This window comes from Sitophilus oryzae, unplaced genomic scaffold, assembly GCF_002938485.1.
Source record: "Sitophilus oryzae breed Bouriz unplaced genomic scaffold, Soryzae_2.0 scaffold_1389_pilon_pilon, whole genome shotgun sequence".
NCBI lineage: Eukaryota > Metazoa > Arthropoda > Insecta > Coleoptera > Curculionidae > Sitophilus > Sitophilus oryzae.
Genome location: NW_022146047.1, coordinates 1,341,429 through 1,354,203, shown reverse-complemented (window position 1 = coordinate 1,354,203; position 12,775 = coordinate 1,341,429).

Genomic DNA, 12,775 nt, shown 5'->3' with positions numbered 1-12,775 from the left:
AAACATAGAATAAACAATAAAAATAATAATTCTTTTATACGTACTGAATATGTCGTATGATCGAAAAAAAAAGTCGTTTAGTTGGCTTTTAAATGACGATTATTGACATTTACCATAATATTTTACTTATGAAATAACAGCGATCTATATTTCCAAAGTAACTCTGACGTCGTTTTTTGTTTAATCATTTAATATTATATTAAATTGTTTAAGGATAGAAAATCCGTATTATTAACGTACTATACCCAAAATCCATCAATCTAAGGATTAATCGGTAGTTCTGGCAACTACTGACTCTGTCGACTGAAAACAGAACTACGGTACAGTATTCTTTGTAGAATGTAGAATGTTTAGGAGGGGAGTTAATCACCGCGACCTTATAGATCTATTGTGTGTTCCCCTTTCTTGAGTTTTAACGAGTTATAACTCATCATACAGTCTCAGGGCTTTAAGAAAAGCCAGTATCTGAGACGGCTCCACAGAGGCCAGATCTCCATCCTCGACATCAGACGTACCAAGGTTCATGGCACGAATGGTCGTCGTCTCGGCGCACACAGTGATAAGGTGTTCTGGTGTTTCCCCATTTTCCCCACAAAATCTGCATTCGCCGTTGTTTCTCAGTTTCAGTTTACTGAGGTGTTCGTTGAGGAGACAGTGTCCTGTTAGAAACCCCGTGACAATCCGAAGATTGTTTTTACTTAAATCAAGGAAAACCTTTGATTTTTCTCGGTCATAAGTTCTAAGGAACTTTTTCCAGTGTCTTAGACCGTTGGAGGACACCCATTCCAAGTTACGGATGGAGTCTTCCAGATTCTTCAGTTCCGCTTTCAGTTGGTTCCCGTTTGGAATACAGTATTCTTTACATATACATATAACTAAAATATACTCAGGGTTCCCTATTTAACCCCGTGTGCAGTTTCTGTGCCGTAAGAGAAAGACAACATAACCCAGCTCCGTATTAATACTGCATAAAGGTGTACGCGCACTTAATCGGTACGAGTCTAAGGTCCCAGTCCGGCGAGAAACGGCGAAGGCGGTGACTCGACTATCTTAGATAGGTAGAGGTAGGAATCTGGCCTCTACAGGCCGAAATGTTTTAGTAGACGCCGCGCCGGCGCCGTCTATATGTACGATGGTCGCAGTCGCTTTTGCTGGTCGGTCCGATCCGATGCAGTGCACGTCCTCCTTAAGTCTATTTTGCCCGGATATCAATTGAACTGCGATTGCGCCCAACTCCGATTAATTGTTGTTTTAGTTCTGTTTGGATTATTTTTTATTTGTAAAATAAAAAATAATCCAAACGCGTAAAAGAGTGATTTTGTTTAGTTTATTGTTTCCAACTATTTATTGATATTTTTCTAACTCAATGATAGTGTGTTATAAATAATAAAAATATAAACAAACTGTCAGTCAACCACTTTTTTTTTAAAACACCGACCAATGAAAACCTCTTCAGGTAAGGCATGCGCAGTTAAATGAATATCCGGGTGAAATAGACTTATGCAGAACTCCATATTTCTCTTTCACTGTTTGGGCTTCACTTTTTGAAGGTTAGGCTGAGTATATTTTAGTTATATGTATATGATTCTTTATCCGCTGTGCTGTAAACGACTATCAGCGCGTAGCGGCGCAAAGTTAAACTAGCTAAACTAAATTTCGGACAGACTGACGTTAACGCCAGCTACATCTCGGACAGGTTTTGTGCCACGAAATTGCCCATAAGGTTAGGCATCTTCTTATTTCTCCAATCAACAATACTACTGAATAAAAAGATATCTACTATTATCTGGTGCATCTTGTCATTTATACCTCAAGGTACAACTCTCTTGTCCCCAAAAACCAGCAGTATTCAACATTAATTCATAAACTCAGTTTTTATTATTAATTTTAGTATTTAACTTATTATACAGGATTAATCGAAGGGTTGTTTTTTACCCTAACTTTAAAACACTCTGTGCAATAATTTTGTGAGCGAATTTTCCTAAAACATTATTATTTTTTTCCAGAACCATATCTAATGAACATTTTGTTTTTTGGATCATGTCAATACGTATTTTGAGTAATTTTTGAGAGCGAAATGAACTTGCCACCAACAATTTGTAATTTTTTCAATTATTATTTCTTTTTGAAGTTATTTTTCAATATGACGAGGTGGCTATGGTGATTATTGTAGACTATATACTGCTATGAACTGTCCAGCATGTTCGACAGATCTGAACCCTATAGAACATGTTTGGGAAATGCTTGGTACGAAGGTTTAGAGGTCGCAAAGCGGCGCCAACTTTATTAAATAAACTTCGTTTGGTCCTTAAAGAAGAATGGGAAGTTATAGTAGGAAGGCAGGGGAGGCAACACCGAGTTTTTTTGCGTTTTTTAAGTTTTTTTTTCTGTTTTTATACTTGTGTGTTTGCGATTATACTGATGTTTTCTTTAATTTCTTTAGTTCTGTTATCGTTATTAGAGTTTATTAAAACTACTAAAACCTGGACTGTGTTGTTACTATGACTTTACGACAATAGTAACCAAAGGCACCTCATCATATTAAAAAATAACATTAAAAAGTATTGATAAATGAAAAAAATGCAAATTGTTGGTAGCAAGGCCTGTATTGACATGATTCAAAAAACAAGATGCTCAGGAGACGTGGTTCTAACCAGAAAATAATGTTTTAGGAAAATTGGCTGACGAAATGATTGCACTGGGTGTTTTAAAGTTAGAGTAAAAAAATCATTCGATAAACCCTGTATTATAAAGCACAATACTAAAGTTTATTACCTCCTACGGATGAAAGCTGAAATATGTCAAATATAAGTAAAAAAACTGCAATAGAAAAACCGACAAAAATGTATCACGTTTACTGATTTGATTAAAATTTCAACGCTACTACACTCAAAAAAAGTCCACCGAATTTCTACAAAAATTAATGTTTTCAGAACACTTATACCTCTAGAAATAACAATGTAGGGACCAAAATAATCCTTTTCATTTCAGTAAACTATCGAAAAGAGGAGGGTCCCCCCAAAAACGGAGGGTAATGGGGGGGGGGGGGGTCGCATTTGGGGATTTAGTAGTTTATTTTACATAAGAATCGGCAAGAATGGTGTCAGAGATGATTCTTATGCAAACCAGTGTTATTTATTTATTTATTTGTATAATTTTATTTGTCTAGAGTCTAGAAATTTTTCTATAAATAGGGAATATTTTGAAAGGTTAGATTTTAGGGTACTGTGCCCTTTTCAGATGAGACTGCATTTAGTATTAGTTAACTTTTTAAATGTTTACGGTTTGTTAGACGTTACGAAATTGAGACAATTTGGAGTAGATGTGTAGATGGAGGAGGAGGGGTTAATTATTTTTGTACTTTGACCAATTTAAAGATTTGCTTAAAAAGATTCTACAATACTTCAGTATGGTTATTAAAATATTGGTATTTTTAAAAGAGTTTCGCTGCTAAAAAATGGATGTACCATCCCAATCCAATGCTTCAGATTTTATTATTCTATTTTTGTGTAAAAGATAGAATTTTAGCATGAGCAGTTGTGTTTTGTCATATAGTTTTATTATAAAAAAACAAAGATTTTGTTCAAAAATATGTACAGGGTGAGTCAACGATTGAGTAAGTCCTGAAGTCCATTATTTCATTTATTTCAGTTTCAAGGTTTACAAAAAAAATGTTAGAAAAGGTTAAGATACACATTTTAAAATGATTACAGAGTATACAGGGTGCTTCAAAAAAGTGAGGCAAATATAACACATGTTTTTTTTTAAATACAACACCCCATTTTTATCCTATTTTTAAATTCTGCATAAAATTCTGTAATTTTTTATATACAGGGTGTCAGAAATACGACCAAATATAGATATACAGGGTGTCCCAGATATAAGTGTAAGTATTTTAAGGGGTGGTAGATCTCGATAAAAGGAACATATTTTCTCTTTATCGTTTTTCAAATAAGTCCAAAATAACGGAGTTATTTTACTTTGAAAATTTCCAAAAAACATGATTTTTTGCTAAAATTTTGAGAACCGCTGGATCTTTTCTGGATTTTCTTTCTTGTAAATTTAATCAAATACTTTGCCATATTATCAAGAAATTATGTTTTTTAACTACAAACTAAAAAAAAATCCAAAAAATTTCGAATTTTCAAACATTTTTTTTCGCGAAAAAAACCTTATAGGCGTGTTTCTGAGGTTGAACTATACTACCAATTAAAATACTTGCACTTATTTCTGGGACACCCTGTATAATATTATATACCTAAATTTCTTTCTTGTAAATTTAGTCTAATACCTATGTTGCCATATTATCAAGAAATTATGTTTTTTAACTACACACTAAAAAAAATTCCAAAAAATTTCGAATTTTCAAACATTTTTTTTCGCTAAAAAAACCTCATAGGCGTGTTTCTGAGGTTGAACTATACTACCAATTAAAATACCTGCAGTTATTTCTGGGACACCCTGTATAATATTATATACCTAAAATTGATAGTTTTTGATGTAAAACATTGTCAGTGATGCCATTGTTTCTGAAGTTAGACAACTAAAATTTGGTAGGAGAATTTTATAAAGATATAGAAAAAGACGTATGTAAAGATATTTTAGTTAGATGCTACAGGGTGTTCAAAATATATTTATGAATTTCAGCTACTTAAAATATAAAAATGTCAATTTTTTAAATGGCACATCCTATATATTATCATTTTTACTGATAGATTTTACAAAATTTTTCAACTTTTATAAGGTATACCATATACCTATTTTTAATAGTTTGGGACTTATTCTGAATTATTCAATTTTTACCCTTTTTTTAATTAATTTATGCTAAAATATCATAGTTGCCATGATAAAATAAAACATTTATTATTAATAATTAGACTTATTCTGAATTATTCAATTTTCACTCTTTTTTTTTAATTAATTTATGCTAAAATATCGTAGTTGCCATAATAAAATAAAACATTTATTATTAAGAATTAACAAATAGTTTAGTCATTAGTAACAATTGCTATTATTAATTTATACTAATTAACTTTACTCATGTAAACTAAATATAGCGCTTGGCGCCGAATATGTCCATACTTGGCAATAATGAATTTAAAAATCGCGCCGTCTATTAGGTAACTAAAAGTTTAATTAGCATTGAATATATATAACATGCAAAATACAAAAGATTGCACAAAAACAGACACTGGAAAGGTGCAGGATAAAAAATTTATATCCAGTAAGTATATTTTTTTCAATATTTTTTAAAAACATTCATTCTATTAAAATAATTTTTAAAAAAATACCATTAAACAAAAATATCAATTTTTTAAAACTTTATCAAAATAGTTTATTTTTTATATTTCTGGACAAAATGGCGAATGAAAAGACTCATATACAATAATGTTTTACCCAAATATCTCGCAGACTGATCAAAATGTTGTCATATATGTAACTAAGAGCTGCAAAAATATTTAAGGTGCAGTGGAATTAAATAAGTAACAAATATGTTTTTAGCAGCGAAATATCTAGCTAAATTTAATATTAAAATTAAATAAATAATATTTAATTTAAATTTCATATTATATGCATAATTTGCTTGTCTCTGATACGCATTTCTTTTTTAGTAAATAATCAAGAATTTGTCAAAGTAGATTGTTTGTATGCCTCAATAAATCATTTCGAATGACACGTTTCAATACTATAAGCTTACATCTTTTTTATATTATCCAGACTTTTCTTATATCAATATTTTCTATCGCATTATACATGAACGTTCTTTGATAGCCAACATTTATCTGACTTTATCTTAAGAATAACTGTATTCTGACTATTATTTTTCTAGATATAGCGAACTCTATAGCGGAATAGCTGTAGTCTAAGTCAATTTATCAATGATAATAAATTGTTATTTGTACCAAAGAAATAAGATAAAATAATATCTATAAATTTTTAAGGTGTGATGGATTTAAATATGCATGTGTTTTTCAAGACTGTATTATTAGATTTGGTCCAATATAGTAGAAAACCGTTCTTGGTACGGTTAGCCTTATGCGCAGTAGAGAAAATGGTTTCCTTCAAGGAGAGAATCGTTTAGCGAAAGATAACTTTTGCTTTCATTGCTTTTTCTTTTCGGTACCAGTCTAAAGCTTCATTCAGAACCTCGCAATTAGTGGAATAAATTGGTGGTTTTAATTACCGTAGAAGTTTGTTCCTTTAATTTCAATGTAAGCATTCAGAATGTTAAAACTAGTGGTAGACATTTTCAATTAGTAGAAAAAGTTATGAAACTTTGGACTTTTCCACTAATTATACTTCAAAATTTGCGAGAAATATCATTTTGGCCTTTGATTATCTTCCGCCAACAGAAATTGTGGTTAGAAATCAAAATTTGAATGATATTTTCCATAGCATCTGTTAAAATTGCCTTATATCTATCAAAAATAGTAGATAAAATAGTACTTTAACCACAAGGGTAGATTAAATGATACTTTAACAGCGAGGATAGGTTAAAAACTTTATTTCATCTCGCATGTTTTTTAATTGCTTTCATTTTTGAAAATGTTTGTATTCCTTTTCATAAGTTATTCGGGATTTAAATGGAAGTAGTTTGGATATGACTGAATATCAGCCTCAGACTGAATATCTGTTGGTAATTTACTTATTTCGTTTTGAGCCATTTCTGGCTTCAATCCAATTAGCAATCGACACGAAAAAGAATTAAAAAATATTGACTCAAAACTGACAACTAAAGAGACAGCTTTATTTATTTGTCAAATTACATAGAAACCAACGCCAAACCAGCACAATATTTTTTCTACTCGTAATAAATTCCTTGAAATAATAATTTCTGAATATTTTTTAAAACGTAATTCGCTATGGAAAAAAATATTGTTTTATACACAAGAATATAGCACTCCGGAAAGAATTAATCTTTTCGGTCGACGATAAAATACCATTTTATCGTAAATTACTATTTATATCGAGAATGATCGTAAACTTAAAAGTATGAAGTGTCATTGAAACCACTAATTTATTTCACTAATTGGAGGTTCTGAATGAATAAGCTTAAAAGCAAGAATCAGATGAACTGACCTGCGTTTTAAGACTATGTATCAGCTGATTATTGTTTTTCTTTTATTTCTTTGATCATTTTCTGTTTTTAATTTACTGATCCTCAACTTTGATTTGGTATTCATCCATTTAAAAATATTTTCAATAAATATTTTTATATTTTTGAACTAAATATGAATGACGAAGAAGACAGTTATATTGAATATGAAGATACCACTGAAGATGATTTAGAACTTTTGTTAAATAAAGCAATGGTGACTTTATAATTAATTAATAAATTCAATCATCTGTAAATAAATATATTAAATACAAAATTCGAAATTTATATCGAAAATGCACTCAGATGCAAAAAACCCATTTTTTTGGACAAAAGTGTTATATTTTTGTTATTTTTAGCCTTATTTTCATGAATTTTTTAGCAAGCTGTATATAATTACATCAACTTTAATTCGTAAACTCAGTTTTTTTATGAATTTTAGTATTCGGCGTATTATACAGGATAAATCGAGAGGTTGTTTTTTACCCTAATTTTAAAACACCCCGTGCAATAATTTAGTGAGTAAATTTCCTTAAAATATAATTTTACGGTGAGAACCATGTCTCCTGAGAATTTTATTTTTTGGATATTGTCAATACATGCCTTGGTTAATTTTTAAGAACGAAATGAACTTGCCAACAACAATTTGCAATTTTTTCAATTATCATTTCTTTTTGAAGTTATTTTTCAATATGACAAGGCGGCTTTGGTGGTTATTGTGAACTATATACGACTGTGAACTGCCCATCATGTTTGACGTTTGGGAAATGCTTAGCAGGAGGGTTAGATGTCGCGAAGCGGTACCAGCTTCATTAAATGAACTTCGCTTGGTCCTTAAAGAAGAATGGGAAAACATAACACAATATGATAATACAGGGTGGCCCATCGAAAACGTTCCGCAAGGCATAACGGCCAAAGTAATTTTTTTTTTCAGAAAATTCAAAAACACGTCAATTTTGTTTGTGGGGGGGGCAACTTTTGCCCCAAAAATGATTGTAAAATCTTCAACCCTCTAAGCCGGGGTATCATCCCCCAACTTATTTCAAATGGGAAGGGGGGTCAAGTGGCGTCGAAATGAAAAGAGCTTTCTATTCTCTATATTTTCCCGCTTCGCTTTTGAAAATCGGTCGAGTCATTGAGAAAATATGAAGGATTGAAATTTGAAAAGTTTATTTAAACATTTATCAGAGTAAATAATAAGAATAAATTTCTTCGACCAATTTGCTGTTTTTTCTTATTATTTCTAGATATTTACGCATTTTTTCACTTGCCACAAGGTTGAACGATCAGGTGCGGTAGTTGCTAGATAGCTGTTCTGTGACTTGTGCGTTGAACTTCTTCTCGATATCGTTAAACTTCTTAACAATTATGGTATACTCCCTTGCAGAAAAAGTGGAAATAATCGAACTTTATTTTAATAATAATGAATGTATCGGGTTGCGCACATATTCAATGTACGCTATCCTGACAAACACCTTTATGGCAAAATTGTTCGCGAGTTACTAGCAAAATTTCGCGAAACTGGTTCCGTTATGAATAAAAAGAGGCAGAGCCTGTAGTAAATAAAGCTATGGATGTATTTGTATTCGGCCAAATTGCCATGGATAGTACGCTGAGTACAAGAAAATTAGCCAATGAGACCGGCGTGAATCGTACAAGTGTCCAAAGGATATTAAAAAAACATGTTCCACCCGTACAAAATTCAGTTTGTACAAGAACTCAACGAAGACGATTTTGATAGTCGCTTGCAATTTTGTGAAACTATGAGTGAAACAAGTGGCGAATGATAATAATTTCCTATTTAATGTGTGTTTTTCGGATGAGTGTACTTTCTTTTTGAACGGTGTAGTTAATCGGCACAACTGTCGGTACTGGGCTGATGACAACCCAACAACAGGTTTTTCACGAGGTGTACACGCAAAACCCTCAGAAATTGAACGTGTGGGATGGCATTTTTGGAAATTCTATTGTAGGTCAGTTTGACGATATTGAGAAGAAGTTCAACGCACAAGTCACAGAACAGCTATCTAAAACTACCACACCTGATCGTTTAACCTTGTGGCAAGTGAAAAAATGCGTAAACATCTAGAAATAATAAGAAAAAACTTGTCGATTTTGGTCGAATGAATTTGTTGGTGGTCGAATGAATTGGTCGAATGAATTTATCTTTATCATTTACTCTGATAAATGTTTAAATAAACTTTTCAAATTTCAATCCTTCATATTTTCTCAATGACTCGACAAATTTTCAAAAACGAAGCGAGTAAATAGACAGTTAAAGCACGGCCAAAGACGTAGACGTAAACGTATCGTTTGACATGTACGCTTGCGCAGTGAGAAATTCACTTGCGTTTACGGATACGTGATACGTATCTTTACGTGCCTTTACGTACGTACAAAACACAAACGTATCGAGCCGAAGGAGTTTCGATTTTCACACGAATGATGCCGAACGTACAAATTCTCAAACAATTTGTTTCCACAACTGGCTAGTAATTAAGTTATTTCATAAATTTTGGGGCCAGTGTAACAGAACTGGGCCTATTATATTACAATAAATTAGTATGAAAATATTAAGCATCATAATAAACTCATTTTGGAATCTATTTAATTAAATACGTATGCTAGTTCTTTGCCAAAATCCATATGAGGATTCTAAAAGATGGAATCTAATAAATAATCATAAAACTCTGTCTGTTTTCCTATATTTTTTATTACTAAGAGCATTTTAAGTTGTAAGGATTACTTTCTGTAATAAAATAATTTCCATTTATAATTTTCTTTATTTTTCGATATTACTTTTATAAATTTAATGCGGATTCAATGGAATAATAGATATCCATTTTGAGTTTTAAAATTAAATAAATTGTTTCACAAAATAATTTAGAATTACAAATGTACCATTTGCGTTACGTACGTCAAATACTTGCTTTAACTCTTGTTTACACGACAACGCAAGGGCAGACGTAATAACGTAGGTTTCTGCGTTACGTGTCGAGAGATACGTATACGTATTGTGCCTTGCTTTAACTGTCTAATATAGAGAATAGAAAGCTCTTTTCATTGCGGCACCACTTGACCCCCCCCTCCCATTTGAAAAAAGTTGGGGGATGACACCCTCGCTTAGAGGGTTGACGATTTTGCTATCATTTTTGGGGCAAAATTTGTCCCCCTCACAAACAAATTTGACCTGTTTTTGGATTTTTTGAAAAAAAAATACCCTGGCCGTTATGCCTTGCGGAACGTTTTCGATGGGCCACCATGTATGCAGCCTCAATGGCAGTATAAACGGACGTATACAGGCAGTTATAACAGCCAAGGGAGGGAGGCAATACAAAGTATTAGGATATTTTTAAACAAAATCTCTTGAGTATTACAGATGTTTTCTTTAATATCGTTAGTTCTATTATCGTTGTAAATTATGTTTATTAAAACCAGGACTGTATCGTTATTCTTTAGCTTTTTTTAATTTGGTGTAGAGTATCCAATACAGCGTAATATGACGTTACGATAATAGTCACCAAAACCATCTCGCCATATTAAAAAAATTAATTAAAAAGTAATGATAATTGAAAAAATTGCTAATTGATCGTGATCAGTTCATTTCGCTCTTAAAAAGCAACCAAAGTATGTATTGACATGAATCAAAACAGAAAATGCTGAAGAGCCATGGTTCTTACCGTAAATATGTATCTTAAGAAAATTTAGACACGAAATTATTGCACATGGTGTTTTAAAGTTAGGATAAAAAAGCAGCCCTTCGATTATTCCTGTATAATACGCTAAATACTAAAGTTTATAAAAATTTAGTTTACGAATGAAAGCTGACATAATTATATACAGCTTGCTAAAAAAATCATGAAAATAGGGCTAAAAGTAACAAACATATAACACTTTAAATTTGACCAAAAATATGCCAGTGATATTTTTTTGTATCTCAGGGTATATCTAATCCATATTAATAATTAAAAATTAGGTTTTGAATTTGATTTTAAAATCAGTTCAAAAACCGTTCCAACCTGCATTTAATTTCAGTATAGTACTTCAGTATAGTATAACTGTCCAAGTCGACACATGCGTACAAATCCAATGGGCAATCCCAATTACCGTCCTAGAACGGTACAAACTACTGTATAGGAACAAACCCTTATGTAATGCAGTCAAAAAGAATTTAATTTTGCACAAGCTTGACGTTTTTTTAGAATAATAAGTTCTACTCTACGGGTGCTAAATAAACATTTTGAATAAAAACTCTATTGGAGAAGACAATGGACCAAAAAAAACATGAATACATATAAACACAATTTTCGAAAACGTGTATCAATATTTATTAAGGATTCTAATAAATATGATATAATATACTTAGTAAAATATAATGTAAAACTATTATTGCCTAAAAATAAATATACATATGAATAAATCTATACAATTTTGTCTGTATTAACAATATAAAATGGAAATAAATATATTTAGAATGTTGACATTTTTATTTAACTCCTTTTTACAACTGTCGCTATTCTATAAAACCTTTTTTTCTTCTACAGGGTGTCAAAAAATAGTGTTGTTTTGAGTAAGTGGAAGTTTTTTATGAAAAAAGCGTTATAAAATTCATAATTCAGTAAATAAGAACACGAAAAGATATACAGGGTGTTTCAAAAAACATGTGCCATCTCTCGTGGGGAGATTCCTCACGTAAAAATAAGATTTATTTTTCATATCAACATAGGTCCGATTGTGCTTTGTTTCGTAGCTACAGGGTGTTAAAGTCATAATAATTTTTCGATTTATTATAATTTTCTTCCAACTACTTTTAGCGTTTCGAATGAAATTTTGAGGGTAAAAGTTACTATAAATACACGTTTTAAAGCTAAAAAAGTATCGACATATTCGCCAGGGACGTGCATATGGGTTATCTCTGGAATATTTTTCTAAAAAAAACATGTACGCCACTGCCTTTTTTTCTCTTGTTAGCGAAATAGTGTAAACAGTTTATTGCTGATTAAAAGTTGTCTCTTGATATTTTGTCGATTTCGGCCTCCTTGATGAGATAAACGCAATTTTATTAATTTGCCTTGATCCAAAAGTCTAAAAGCAACCTTAAAAAAATTAATATCATTCACTTGCGAAAGTTTTAAATATGATGTTAAAACTTTTTAAAATTAGTTTTTTTGTAAATTATCTTAAATACCATTATTTTTTCTTTCTTTCAAATTGCTGTAGGTTGGACTAATAGTAATAATATTTTATAAAAAATTAGGTAAAATTTGTATTTTATTAATTGTGATTAATAAAATTGCGTTTATCTTATCCAAGAGGCCGAATTCGACAAAATATCAAAAGGTAACTTTTAATAGGCATCAAACGGCCTATATAATTTTGATATCAAAAGAAAAAAGTCAGTGGCGCACATGTTTTTTTAATAAAAAAAGATTCCAGTGATAACCCATATGCACGTCCCTGATGAATTTATCGGCACTTTTTTAGCATTAAAATGTGTAGCACTTATAGTAACTTTTACCCTCAAAATTTCATTTGAATCACTAAAAGTACTTGAAAGAAAATAATTATAATAAATCGAAAGATTATTAAGACTGTAACACCCTGTAGCTACGAAACAAAGCAGAATCGGACCTATGTTGATATGAAAAATAAATCTTATTTTTACGTGAGGAATCTTCC